Raw genomic sequence first — 15697 nt, 5'->3', positions numbered from 1 at the left:
CAGTGTGTCCTACGTGCTAACGAGCTAGAAGTGCTAACGAGCTCTACGTGCTAAAGTACAACCTCAAAACATAAATGGAAAAACCAAAGGCTGTAACACCGTAAGAGAATGCTTACCACCAACAGAAAACAACTTCCATTTCACATTATAATCTAATACAATGCTTCACCTTCACCAATATAAACATGGTGTCTACAGGCAAACAACAATTAAAAACAATATTTTAAAATATTTTTCCCCCACTAGCTTCTAGAACTCTCGTCTTCCTAAAACTCACTAGCTTCTAGAACTCTCGTCCCCTTGGAATGAGCCCAAACAAAACTAATCTCCAATACAGAAAAACATGCAGTCAAAATAAATTGTGATCCATGGCAAAGCACTGGCTAAACGCAAAGCACAAAACGTTTTAACCGCCCACCCTTGAGACAATCAGCAACTAGGTTGTCCTTACCACGGACATGTCTGATTTCAAGAGGAAACTCCTGCAAAATCCGTAGTAACTTTCCACCTCACTGCAGAGCTTCTCTCTCTTTTCAGGGTTCACGAGATAGGTATGTTGTTGGATGGGGCCCAGTCCCCAATGTCATGCACTAGTACATTTGGGTTGGCACATCTGAGAATTAACTCTGATATTCTAAAAGCAGGGCAACAATGTCAATATAATTGTACCAAAAATGGTCAGTTGGTTACATTAATAAATATGATTACTAAATGTTACATGAAATGTAAATATTAAATATTTGGTTGCATAGTCTTCATTTCAAAGTCTTTTCAATTACATTTTGCTAGGTGGGATATCCCCAATGTCAAAACAATGTTTTAACGTGTCCAAATCAATAACCAATATGCAGAAACAGTTTGTGATAAATTGAAATCCTAAACATAACAGGTGCTATATACACAAACATCTGCCACAATAATCATATTACTTGTATTTTTAAAACAAGCACCTTATAAACTGCACAAGCACCAGAAATGCTGTTGTTTTGACAAGTAGCAATAAATCACTGATATTGATTAGGGGGGAAATCAGGTTGTATGTGCTGTTGAAACTAACACAACTAAAAAATAAACATGGAAATGGGAGGTATATTTTACCTCACTGGTTAGAGGACAACCTGCAGAAGACAGTCGGCTCCATTTTGAAGTGATGCATTTAAATGTAGGAGTCGCTGAACAAAGGAACACAACACTTATTTGTCATCACTCATCGATATCATGTTGAAATCAATTGTGCCAAGAGGAGAGAGATGAGGTTCCACGTCCTGTTAAAACGAACAGCTAAAAACCACACGGAATCTGGGAATAATGTGTACATCACTGGTTAGAGGCCAATTTGTAGATAACAGCTCGCTACATTTTGAAGTGTTGCATTTTGATTCAAGTGGGTCACCGACATGGTAAGTGGAACACAACTTTTTTGTTAAATCTCATAAATAGTACTCTTTCAATTCAGAGTCTGGATCTTTCCCCTGAGACTAATATCCATATCATGCTGAAATCAATAGAACAGGGGGCAAATGTTTAGGCTTCTACATTGGGACATTGATTCATTGATATCATGAAACAACTCCATGTATTTTCTGATGTTTAATCAGAGATTTTTTTTCAGAGTATCTCTTGTCACATTGATTACAGCTGTGCGATTTCTCTCCTGTGTGTGTTCTCTGGTGTATAGTTAGATAGCTTGAAGTCGTAAAAAGCTTCCTACATTGAGCACAGCTATAAGGTTTCTCTACGTGTGTTCTCTGGTGTGACACTAGGTTGTTTAGCCAAGTAAAACTCTTCCCACATTGAGTACAGCTATAAGATTTCTCTCCTGTGTGTGTTCTTTGGTGTCTAGTCCGACTGCTAGACATAGTAAAACTTTTCCCACATTGATCACAGCTACAAAGTTTCTCTCTGGTGTATAGTTAGATAGCTAGATGTAGTAAAACTCTTCCCACATTGATTACAGCTATAAGGTTTCTCTCCAGTGTGTGTTCTCTGGTGTACAACAAGACTGAAAGACCTAGTAAAAATCTTCCCACATTCATCACAACTATAAGGTTTCTCTCCTGTGTGTGTTCTCTGGTGTGATATCAGGCTGGTTGACAGAGTAAAACTCTTCCCACAGTCAGAGCAGCAGTAGGGTTTCTCTCCCGTGTGATTTTTCAGGTGTATTTTACGTTCTGATGAAGATTTTAAACATTTCCCACAGTCAGAGCAGCTGTGAGATCTCTTCCCTGTGGATTTCTGCAGGTGTTCTGATGTGGAGAGACTCTTCTCTGCCTTGTCAGCATCATAATATTGTTGAGGCTCCCCAGAGGATCCACGGTAGTCCCGTCTCTCTCCTGTGTGAACAACAAAGTCAGACAGATGGTTAAAGGCCCACAACAGCGGAAATCCACTGTAAAAGTGATGCCAACAGTGTAGCCATGATGTTGTACAACAATTGACGCCTGTAATTAATTTGATTTGAACTTTATTTAACTAGGCAAGTTAGTTAAGAAAAAATTCTTATTTTCAATGACGGCCTAGGAACAGTGAGTTAACTGCCTTGTTCAGTTGCAGAATGACAGATTTTTACCTTGTCAGCTCGGGGATTCGATCATTACATTCGGCAGGTAGCCTAGTGGTTAGAGCTTTGTTCAAGTAACCGGAAGGTTCCGGTTACCTGAACAAAGCTCTAACCACTAGGCTACCTGCCAAATGTAATGATTATTTGACATTTGTCTTAAAATGAGCAAGAATAGTCATATTGTCTTGTTTTCACATTAGTAGTAACATCAAAGATTGTAGACTAGAAATAAATTAGCCATTTTGTTGAAACTCTATGCAGTGTGCCAGACGACTTTTGGTCTCCAATTTAGGCCCCTTTCTGTGTTTGCTAAAATTGCGGCATGAGGGCGATGCACATGCAATTTGGTTGTAGAAAATCCTCCCCACTAATGAGGAAACCGAAAGTTATGGATGTAGTATATCTGCCTGGAGCAAAAATGGTGATTAAAGATTTGAGTTTTTCACAATGTATTCTTAATGTGAATGGGGGAAAACTCAGGGGAGTAAACTCCATTTCCAGGTTGCTTCTGAGTGCATTTCACACTACTTTGGATTATAATTGTAACGCTCATTTGAATGTCCTGCTTAATATAATGTTTGTGTCATCATCGCAAATCAACCACTTTGTACTTAAAAAACACTTCAACCAGGAAAATGTTATTTGGCTAGTTTTTCCATCAGCCTAACAATGAGGGTTTGTACACAAAAATAGGAAAATAGCTCACTGTGTTGTACAATAGCCTATCCATCAAGGAACAGTTCTCTACACATTATAACCAAAGTAGGGATGTTGGATCCAACGTGGAGCACGGCATAACTGTCTTTACCAGAGTAATGAATGAAGAAGCATTTTGGTTGTTGTTGCATGTCGGGATCTTGTCATGCGACTGTCATTCTGAAAATTATTTCCTGGATCAGCTGATGATAGTTGAACATGTGACTAACTAAACAGCTACAGTATTAATAATTATGTGTAATTATTGAAGATCCATATTAATGACAGTATCCATTTGGGTGTTGTCATAAAGTTACCGTATTTTTTATTTTATTTTTTTATTTCACCTTTATTTAACCAGGTAGGCCAGTCGAGAACAAGTTCTCATTGACAACTGCGACCTGGCCAAGATAAAGCAAAGCAGTGCGACAAAAACAACACAGAGTTACACATGGAATAAACAAACGAACAGTCAATAACACAATAGAAAAATCTATATACAGTGTGTGCAAATGGAGTAAGGAGGTAAGGCAATAAATAGGCCATAGTAGCGAAGTAATTACAATTTAGCAAATTAACACTGGAGTGATAGATGTGCAGATGAGGATGTGCAAGTAGAAATACTGGTGCGCAAAAGAGCATAAAAAGTAAATAAAAACATGGGGATGATGTAGGTAGTTTGATGGGCTATTTACAGATGGGCTGTGTACAGCTGCAGCGATTGGTAAGCTGCTCTGATAGCTGATGCTTAAAGCTAGTGAGGTAGATGAGTCTCCAACTTCAGCGATTTTTGCAATTCGTTGCAGTCATTGGCAGCAGAGAACTGGAAGGAAAGGCAGCCAAAGAAGGTGTTGGCTTTGGGGATGACCAGTGAGATATATCTCCTCGAGAGTGTGCTAAGGGTGTTGCTATGGTGACCAGTGAACTGAGTTAAGGCGGAGCTTTACCTAGCAAAGACTTATAGATGACCTGGAGCCAGTGGGTTTGGCGACGAATATGTAGCGAGGGCCAGCTGACAAGAGCATACAGGTCGCAGTGGTATATGGGGCTTTAGTGACAAAACGGATGGCACTGTGATAGACTGCATCCAGTTTGATGAGTAGAGTGTTGGAGGCTATTTTGTAAATGACATCGCCGAAGTTAAGGATCGGTAGGATAGTCGGTTTTACGAGGGTATATTTGGCAGCGTGAGTGAAGGAGGCTTTGTTGCGAATTAGGAAGCCGGTTCTAGATTTAATTTTGGATTGGAGATACTTAATGTGAGTCTGGAAGGAGAGTTTATAGTCTAACCAGACACCTAGGTATTGAAGTTGTCCACGTATTCTAAGTCAGAACTGTCCAGAGTAGTGATGCTAGTCGGGCGGGGGCAGCGATCGGTTGTTGATTGATCGGTTGTTCTTATCAGCTGTTGAGTCTGCCGATAAGAATACGGTGATTGACAGAGTTGAAAGCCTTGGCCAGGTCGATGAAGACGGCTGCACAGTACTTTCTTTTATCGATGGTGGTTATGATATCGTTTAGTACCTTGAGCATGGCTGAGGTGCACCAGTGACCAGCTCGGAAACCGGATTGCACAGGGGAGAAGGTACGGTGCGATTCTAAATGGTCAGTGATCTGTTTATTAACTTGGCTTTCGAAGACTTTAGAAAGGCGTGGCAGGATGGATAACAGGTCTGTAACAGTTTGGGTCTATAGTTTCACCCCCTTTGAAGCGTTCCAATCTTTAGGAATCTCGGACGATACGAAAGAGAGGTTGAACAGACTAGTAATAAGGGTTGCAACAATGGCAGCGGATAATTTTAGAGAGGGTCCAGATTGTCTAGCCCAGCTGATTTGTACAGGTCCAGGTTTTGCAAATCTTTCAGAACATCAGCTATCTGGATTTGGGTGAAGGAGAAGTGGGAGAGGCTTGGGCAAATAGGTGTGGGGGGGATGCGGAGCTGTTGGCCGGGGTTGGGGTAGCCAGGAGGATAACTTATTAACATTTTTGATTATCATGGATTTATCGGTGGTGACCATGTTACCTAGCCTCAGCGCAGTGGGCAGCTGGGAGGAAGTGCTCTTGTTCTCCATGGACACACAGTATCTAATATGGACAGAAAGCGTATAAATATCTTGAATCTTTCGGCTATGATGGCTAGCAAGCTACCGAGGTGGTTGACGAGCTGTTTCTGAAGAACCGTTCACGCTAGCAGCATCGCCTGAAAGACGCAGATCGCCGTCTGCTGACTGGAGGGGAAGCGCAGTTGAGGATCATATGTTTCCGTTCACTAGATTATACGTCACACTAACAGCATTGCCTAAAAGTCTCACACCGCCCTCTGCTGACTGGAGTGGGTAACGCAGTTGAGTAAAACGTATATTTTATTTTCAGACAAGTTAAAGTGTAGGGAAAAATGAGTTTTTACTCACCAGTGTAACAACAGCATTGCCTTAAAGTCCCACATGATGTATTGTTACACCATGTAGGAGCAGTTTAGACCTAGTCTGTTCATTATATACATCAACATGATGCATTGTTACACCATGTAAGAGCAGTATAGACCTAGTCTGTTCATTATATACATCTACATGATGTATTGTTACACCATGTAGGAGCAGTATAGACCGACATTAGCTTGCTACTTATTTAGATTTAGTTTGACTGAATGAAACTGCCTTAAATGTGCTGTAGTAAACATTTTTCATTCACACTAATCAATCAACACATTCCTGTCTGTGTATGTCTCACTATAATAGTATTATTTAATTAAATACATGTAAAATAATCTTTGTTTGAAAATAAAATGTGATCCTCAACTGCGTTTCCCCTCCAGTCAGCAGACGGCGACGTGTGTCTTTCAGGCGACGCTGCCAGCGTGACGTATAATCTAGTGGACGGTTCTTCAGAAACAGCTCGTTAACCACCTCGGTAGCTTGCTAGCCAACATAGCCGAAAGATTCAAGCTATTTATACGCTTTCGGTCTATATTAGCTACTGTATTTTAGACACACTTCTGTCGCATCTACTTGTTAACCTATTTAATTTAATATTACGTTATTTTGTATTAGTCAGCTATAGTAGCTGGCTGGTTAAGTTAGCACTAGCCTAGTTGCTAATGATAGCTAGCTAGCTAACATCTCCGAACATGAGCTCCCTAAACTTCTCCCCTCCTGTTAAAGAAGAGGAGGTCTGCTGGACGGAGAAAGAAGCTCTGGGGCTGAACATTGTCGTGAAAGAGGAGAAGGAAGAGGAGGATGTTACTGTTAAAAAAGAAGTAGAGGGTGAGGCTGTTACAGTGAAAGAAGAAGAGAAAGACGTTTCAGTGAAAGAAGAGGAAGACTCGTTCAGAGTGAAAGAGGAGGTGGATGTTACAGTAAAAGAAGAGGAGGATGCAGTTTTTGGAGTGAAGAAGGAAGGGGAGATTACTGTCACATTGAAAGATGAGGAGGTGGAGAGAGATCTGATTAACACCAGTAAGTACCGCCTTAAATGTGTTTTTAACTTTGGATATTCTGAGTTGGCTCGTCAATAGCTCTTCAACGGAGGGGCAATAGGATGATGACTGATATGTCTAGAATCAGACGAAGTAGCGAACAAGCTACACCTTGTTTTCTCCGTTCGGTTTCCAAAAAGTAACATATATATTTGAGAAGGGTCTATCTGCTGACTGGGGCCTGGCGTGTAGTGATTTTCATGTAGTGATGTTTTACTACACACCGTGCCCCCCAGAAGTGCCATGTGAGAGTTGGGTTGGCTACACCAACGGTTATGGATATACTGACAAGATGTCTCTCCGCCCGAACAAGGGGAGTCGTTGTCCACAAAGCGATACTGCGGGTTCTCTATCTCCAAAATATCCTTTCTTTGGATTGGTGGATCCATCTTATTATTGTAATCTATTGTGTATATTCTATGAGTGTTGTTGACGTCAACCGCCTGTATTCAATGGAGAGAGATGCTTAGCTACTAGCATGAATATGCATAGCGATCTGGAGACGACTTCTTTAGTGTTTTTATCAAAGTTGTCGGTATGTCACGTGTCCACATAACAACTTAAGCATTACGAAACTTCTGTTGGATCAAGTAAACCTCACGTAAGCAAATAAGCCATTCATTTTGTTGTTAACCAAATTCGAGACTTTCCACATTGGGTTGATAATTGTTTCCACTTGGATAACACCTACTGTAACCTACTGGCATGACCTAGAGAGATTAAACCACTTGGATACAACCTACTAGCATGACGTAGAGAGTTACAACCTACTGTAGTCTACTGGCATGGCCTAGAGAGATTAAACCACTTGGATACAACCTACTAGCATGACGTAGAGAGTTACAACCTACTGTAACCTACTGACCTAGAGTGATACAACCTACTGTAGCCTACTGGCATGACCTAGAGAGATACAACCTACTGTAACCTACTTGCATGACCTAGAGAGATACCATCTACTGTACCCTACTGGCATGACCTAGAGAGATACCATCTACTGAGCCTACTGGCATGGCCTAGAGAGATACAACCTACTGTAGCCTACTGGCATGACCTAGAGAGATACAACCACTTGGATACAACCTAATGAAGCCTACTGGCATGACCTAGAGAGATACAACCTACTGTAGCCTACTGGCATGACCTAGAGAGATACCATCTACTGAGCCTACTGGCATGACCTAGAGAGATACCATCTACTGAGCCTACTGGCATGACCTAGAGAGTTACAATCTACTGTAGCCTACTGGCATGACCTAGAGTTACAATCTACTGTAGCCTACTGGCATGACCTAGAGAGATACAACCTACAGTAGCCTATTGGCATGGCCTAGAGTGATACAACCAACTGTAGTCTACTGGCATGGCCTATTGAGATACAACCTTCTGTAGCCTACTGGCATGACCTAGAGAGATACATCCGACTGTAGCCTACTGGCATGACCTAGAGTGATATACCACTTGGATACAACCAAATGAAGCCTACTGGCATGACCTAGAGAGATACAACCTACTGTAGCCTACTGGCATAACCTAGAGAGATACAATCACTTGGATACAACCTAATGAAGCCTACTGGCATGACCTAGAGAGATACAACCTTCTGTATTCTACTGGCATGACCTAGAGAGTTACAATCTACTGTAGCCTACTGGCATGACCTAGAGAGTTACAACCTACTGTCACCTACTGGCATTACCTAGAGAGATACAACCTACAGTAGCCTATTGGCATGGCCTAGAGTGATACAACCAACTGTAGTCTACTGGCATGGCCTATTGAGATACATCCGACTGTAGCCTACTGGCATGACCTAGAGTGATACAACCACTTGGATACAACCTAATGAAGCCTACTGGCATGACCTAGAGAGATACAACCTACTGTAGCCTACTGGCATTACCTATTGAGATACAACCTTCTGTAGCCTACTGGCATGACCTAGAGAGATGCATCCAACTGTAGCCTAGTGGCATGGCCTAGAGAGATACAACCTTCTGTATTCTACTGGCATGACCTTGAGAGATACAACCTACTGTATTCTACTGGCATGACCTAGAGAGTTACAACCTACTGTAGCCTACTGGCATAACCTAGAGAGTTACAACCTACTGTCACCTACTGGCATTACCTAGAGAGATACAATCAACTGTAGCCTACTGACATGGCCTATTGAGATACAACCTACTGGCATGGCCTATTGAGATACAACCTTCTGTAGCCTACTGGCATGACCTAGAGAGATACCATCTACTGAGCCTACTGGCATGACCTAGAGAGTTACAATCTACTGTAGCCTACTGGCATGACCTAGAGTTACAATCTACTGTAGCCTACTGGCATGACCTAGAGAGATACAACCTACAGTAGCCTATTGGCATGGCCTAGAGTGATACAACCAACTGTAGTCTACTGGCATGGCCTATTGAGATACAACCTTCTGTAGCCTACTGGCATGACCTAGAGAGATACATCCGACTGTAGCCTACTGGCATGACCTAGAGTGATATACCACTTGGATACAACCAAATGAAGCCTACTGGCATGACCTAGAGAGATACAACCTACTGTAGCCTACTGGCATGACCTAGAGAGATACAATCACTTGGATACAACCTAATGAAGCCTACTGGCATGACCTAGAGAGATACAACCTTCTGTATTCTACTGGCATGACCTAGAGAGTTACAATCTACTGTAGCCTACTGGCATGACCTAGAGAGTTACAACCTACTGTCACCTACTGGCATTACCTGGAGATACAACCTACAGTAGCCTATTGGCATGGCCTAGAGTGATACAACCAACTGTAGTCTACTGGCATGGCCTATTGAGATACATCCGACTGTAGCCTACTGGCATGACCTAGAGTGATACAACCACTTGGATACAACCTAATGAAGCCTACTGGCATGACCTAGAGAGATACAACCTTCTGTAGCCTACTGGCATGACCTAGAGAGATGCATCCAACTGTAGCCTAGTGGCATGGCCTAGAGAGATACAACCTTCTGTATTCTACTGGCATGACCTTGAGAGATACAACCTACTGTATTCTACTGGCATGACCTAGAGAGTTACAACCTACTGTAGCCTACTGGCATAACCTAGAGAGTTACAACCTACTGTCACCTACTGGCATTACCTAGAGAGATACAATCAACTGTAGCCTACTGACATGGCCTATTGAGATACAACCTACTGGCATGGCCTATTGAGATACAACCTTCTGTAGCCTACTGGCATGACCTAGAGAGAGACATCCGACTGTAGCCTACTGGCATGACCTAGAGAGATACAACCACTTGGATACAACCTAATGAAGCCTACTGGCATGACCTAGAGAGATACAACCTACTGTAGCCTACTGGCATGACCTAGAGAGATACAACCACTTGGATACAACCTAATGAAACCTACTGGCATGACCTAGAGAGATACAACCTTCTGCAGCCTACTGGCATGACCTAGAGAGATACAACCTTCTGCAGCCTACTGGCATGACCTAGAGAGATACAACCTTCTGCAGCCTACTGGCATGACCTAGAGAGATACAACCGACTGTAGCCTACTGGCATGACCTAGAGAGATACAACCTACTGTAGCCTACTGGCATTAACTTGAGAGATACAACCTTCTGTATCCTACTGGCATGACCTAGAGAGATACAACCTACTGTAGCCTACTGGCATTAACTTGAGAGATACAACCTTCTGTATCCTACTGGCATGACCTAGAGAGATACAACCTACTGTAGCCTACTGGCATTAACTTGAGAGATACAACCTTCTGTATCCTACTGGCATGACCTAGAGAGGTACAACCTACTGTAGCCTACTGGCATGACCTAGAGAGATACAATCACTTGGATACAACCTAATGAAACCTACTGGCATGACCTAGAGAGAGACAACCTTCTGCAGCCTACTGGCATGACCTAGAGAGTTACAACCTACTGTAGACTAGTGGCATGACCTTGAGAGATACAACCTACTGTAACCTACTGGCATGACCTAGAGTTACAATCTACTGTAGCATACTGGCATGACCTAGAGAGTTACAACCTACTGTCACCTACTGGCATGACCTAGAGAGATACAACCACTTGGATACAACCTAATGAAGCCTACTGGCATGACCTAGAGAGATACAACCTTCTGCAGTCTACTGGCATGACCTAGAGAGATACAACCACTTGGATACAACCTAATGAAGCCTACTGGCATGACCTAGAGAGATACAACCTACAGTAGCCTATTGGCATGGCCTAGAGTGATACAACCAACTGTAGTCTACTGGCATGGCCTATTGAGATACAACCTTCTGTAGCCTACTGGCATGACTTAGAGAGAGACATCCGACTGTAGCCTACTGGCATGACCTAGAGAGATACAACCACTTGGATACAACCTAATGAAGCCTACTGGCATGACCTAGAGAGATACAACCTACTGTAGCCTACTGGCATAACCTAGAGAGATACAATCACTTGGATACAACCTAATGAAGCCTACTGGCATGACCTAGAGAGATACAACCTTCTGTATTCTACTGGCATGACCTTGAGAGATACAACCTACTGTAACCTACTGGCATGACCTAGAGTTACAATCTACTGTAGCCTACTGGCATGACCTAGAGAGATACAACCTACTGTCATGACCTAGAGAGATACAACCTACAGTAGCCTATTGGCATGGCCTAGAGTGATACAACCAACTGTAGTCTACTGGCATGGCCTACTGAGATACAACCTTCCGTAGCCTACTGGCATGACCTAGAGAGATACATCCGACTGTAGCCTACTGGCATGACCTAGAGTGATACAACCACTTGGATACAACCTAATGAAGCCTACTGGCATGACCTAGAGAGATACAACCTACTGTAGCCTACTGGCATAACCTAGAGAGATACAACCACTTGGATACAACCTAATGAAGCCTACTGGTATGACCTAGAGAGATACAACCTTCTGTAGCCTACTGGCATGACCTAGAGAGATACATCCGACTGTAGCCTACTGGCATGACCTAGAGAGATACAACCACTTGGATACAACCTAATGAAGCCTACTGGCATGACCTAGAGAGATACAACCTACTGGAGCCTACTGGCATAACCTAGAGAGATACAATCACTTGGATACAACCTAATGAAGCCTACTGGCATGACCTAGAGAGATACAACCTTCTGTATTCTACTGGCATGACCTAGAGAGTTACAACCTACTGTCACCTACTGGCATTACCTAGAGAGATACAACCAACTGTAGCCTACTGGCATGGCCTATTGAGATACAACCTACTGGCATTACCTAGAGATATACAACCTACTGTAGCCTACTGGCATGACCTAGAGAGATACAACCACTTGGATACAACCTAAAGAAGCCTACTGGCATGACCTAGAGAGATACAACCTACTGTAGCCTACTGGCATAACCTAGAGAGATACAATCACTTTGATACAACCTAATGAAACCTACTGGCATGACCTAGAGAGATACAACCGACTGTAGCCTACTGGCATGACCTAGAGAGATATAACCTACTGTAGCCTACTGGCATTAACTTGAGAGATACAACCTACTGTAGCCTACTGGCATTAACTTGAGAGATACAACCTACTGTAGCCTACTGGCATGACCTACATCCGACTGTAGCCTACTGGCATGACCTAGAGAGATACAACCACTTGGATACAACCTAATGAAGCCTACTGGCATGACCTAGAGAGATACAACCTACTGTAGCCTACTGGCATAACCTAGAGAGATACAATCACTTGGATACAACCTAATGAAGCCTACTGGCATGACCTAGAGAGATACAACCTTCTGTATTCTACTGGCATGACCTAGAGAGTTACAACCTACTGTAGACTACTGGCATGACCTTGAGAGATACAACCTACTGTAACCTACTGGCATGACCTAGAGTTACAATCTACTGTAGCCTACTGGCATGACCTAGAGAGATACAACCTACTGTCATGACCTAGAGAGATACAACCTACTGTAGCCTACTGGCATGACCTAGAGAGATACAACCTTCTGTAGCCTACTGGCATGACCTAGAGAGATACAACCGACTGTAGCCTACTGGCATGACCTAGAGAGATACAACCTACTGTAGCCTACTGGCATTAACTTGAGAGATACAACCTTCTGTAGCCTACTGGCATGACCTAGAGAGATACATCCGACTGTAGCCTACTGGCATGACCTAGAGAGATGCAACCACTTGGATACAACCTTCTGCAGCCTACTGGCATGACCTAGAGAGATACAACCTTCTGCAGCCTACTGGCATGACCTAGAGAGATACAGTGCCTTGCGAAAGTATTCGGCCCCACTTTGCGACCTTTTGCCACATTTCAGGCTTCAAACATAAAGATATAAAACTGTATTTTTTTGTGAAGAATCAACAACAAGTTGGACACAATCATGAAGTGGAACGACATTTATTGGATATCTCAAACTTTTTTAACAAATCAAAAACTGAAAAATTGGGCGTGCAAAATTATTCAGCCCCTTTACTTTCAGTGCAGCAAACTCTCCAGAAGTTCAGTGAGGATCTCTGAATGATCCAATGTTGACCTAAATGACTAATGATGATAAATACAATCCACCTGTGTGTAATCAAGTCTCTGTATAAATGCACCTGCACTGTGATAGTCTCAGAGGTCCGTTAAAAGCGCAGAGAGCATCATGAAGAACAAGGAACACACCAGGCAGGTCCGAGATACTGTTGTGAAGAAGTTTAAAGCCGGATTTGGATACAAAAAGATTTCCCAAACTTTAAACATCCCAAGGAGCACTGTGCAAGCAATAATATTGAAATGGAAGGAGTATCAGACCACTGCAAATCTACCAAGACCTGGCCGTCCCTCTAAACTTTCAGCTCATACAAGGAGAAGACTGATCAGAGATGCAGCCAAGAGGCCCATGATCACTCTGGATGAACTGCAGAGATCTACAGCTGAGGTGGGAGACTCTGTCCATAGGACAACAATCAGTTGTATATTGCACAAATCTGGCCTTTATGGAAGAGTGGCAAGAAGAAAGCCATTTCTTAAAGATATCCATAAAAAGTGTTGTTTAAAGTTTGCCACAAGTCACCTGGGAGACACACCAAACATGTGGAAGAAGGTGCTCTGGTCAGATGAAACCAAAATTGAACTTTTTGGCAACAATGCAAAACGTTATGTTTGGCGTAAAAGCAACACAGCTCATCACCCTGAACACACCATCCCCACTGTCAAATATGGTGGTGGCAGCATCATGGTTTGGGCCTGCTTTTCTTCAGCAGGGACAGGGAAGATGGTTAAAATTGATGGGAAGATGGATGGAGCCAAATACAGGACCATTCTGGAAGAAAACCTGATGGAGTCTGCAAAAGACCTGAGACTGGGACGGAGATTTGTCTTCCAACAAGACAATGATCCAAAACATAAAGCAAAATCTACAATGGAATGGTTCAAAAATAAACATATCCAGGTGTTAGAATGGCCAAGTCAAAGTCCAGACCTGAATCCAATCGAGAATCTGTGGAAAGAACTGAAAACTGCTGTTCACAAATGCTCTCCATCCAACCTCACTGAGCTCGAGCTGTTTTGCAAGGAGGAATGGGAAAAAATGTCAGTCTCTCGATGTGCAAAACTGATAGACATACCCCAAGAGACTTACAGCTGTAATCGCAGCAAAAGGTGGCGCTACAAAGTATTAACTTAAGGGGGCTGAATAATTTTGCACGCCCAATTTTTCAGTTTTTGATTTGTTAAAAAAGTTTGAAATATCCAATAAATGTCGTTCCACTTCATGATTGTGTCCCACTTGTTGTTGATTCTTCACAAAATACAGTTTTATATCTTTATGTTTGAAGCCTGAAATGTGGCAAAAGGTCGCAAAGTTCAAGGGGGCCGAATACTTTCGCAAGGCACTGTACATCCGACTGTAGTCTACTGGCATGACCTAGAGAGATACAACCTACTGTAGCCTACTGGCATGACCTAGAGAGATACAATCACTTGGATACAACCTAATGAAGCCTACTGGCATGACCTAGAAGAGATACAACCTTCTTTATTCTACTGGCATGACCTAGAGAGTTACAACCTACTGTAACCTACTGGCATGACCTAGAGTTACAATCTACTGTAGCCTACTGGCATGACCTAGAGAGTTGTCACCTACTGGCATTACCTAGAGAGATACAACCTACTGTAGCCTACTGGCATGACCTAGAGTTACAATCTACTGTAGCCTACTGGCATGACCTAGAGAGTTGTCACCTACTGGCATTACCTAGAGAGATACAACCTACTGTAGCCTACTGGCATGACCTAGAGAGATACAACCTAATGAAGCCTACTGGCATGACCTAGAGAGATACAACCTTCTGCAGTCTACTGGCATGACCTAGAGAGATACAACCACTTGGATACAACCTAATGAAGCCTACTGGCATGACCTAGAGAGATACAACCTACTGTAGCCTACTGGCATTACCTTGAGAGATACAACCTACTGTAACCTACTGGCATGACCTAGAAAGCCAAAGTTTTAAAATTCCTGTATTTTAAAATGATATTTTCCATAATAATGATAATTTGTGTCTTCCTGTCCACATGTGGGATCCCTCTCCTTTTTGCCCTCTTTACACAAATAACAGACAACTACTGTGGGACTCCCAATCACAGCTGGATGTGATACTGCCTGATTCGAACCAGGGACTGTAGTGACACCTCTTGCACTGAGATGCAGTGGCTTATACCGCTGCTTCCTTGTGTGTGTTGTGGAGGTCGACGGATTAATCGGAATGGTCGATTCATTGGGGCCTATTTCAAGTTTTCATAACAATCGGAAATCTGTATTTTTGGACGCCAAATTATTATTATTATTATTATATATATATTACACCTTTATTTAATCTTTATTTAACTAGGTAAGTCAGTTAAGAAC

The sequence above is a fragment of the Oncorhynchus tshawytscha genome, linkage group LG07 (genome assembly GCF_018296145.1).
Source record: "Oncorhynchus tshawytscha isolate Ot180627B linkage group LG07, Otsh_v2.0, whole genome shotgun sequence".
In the NCBI taxonomy this organism is placed as follows: Eukaryota; Metazoa; Chordata; class Actinopteri; order Salmoniformes; family Salmonidae; genus Oncorhynchus; species Oncorhynchus tshawytscha.
The sequence above is the reverse complement of the archived record's forward strand: the minus strand, read 5'-3'. Positions refer to the sequence as shown.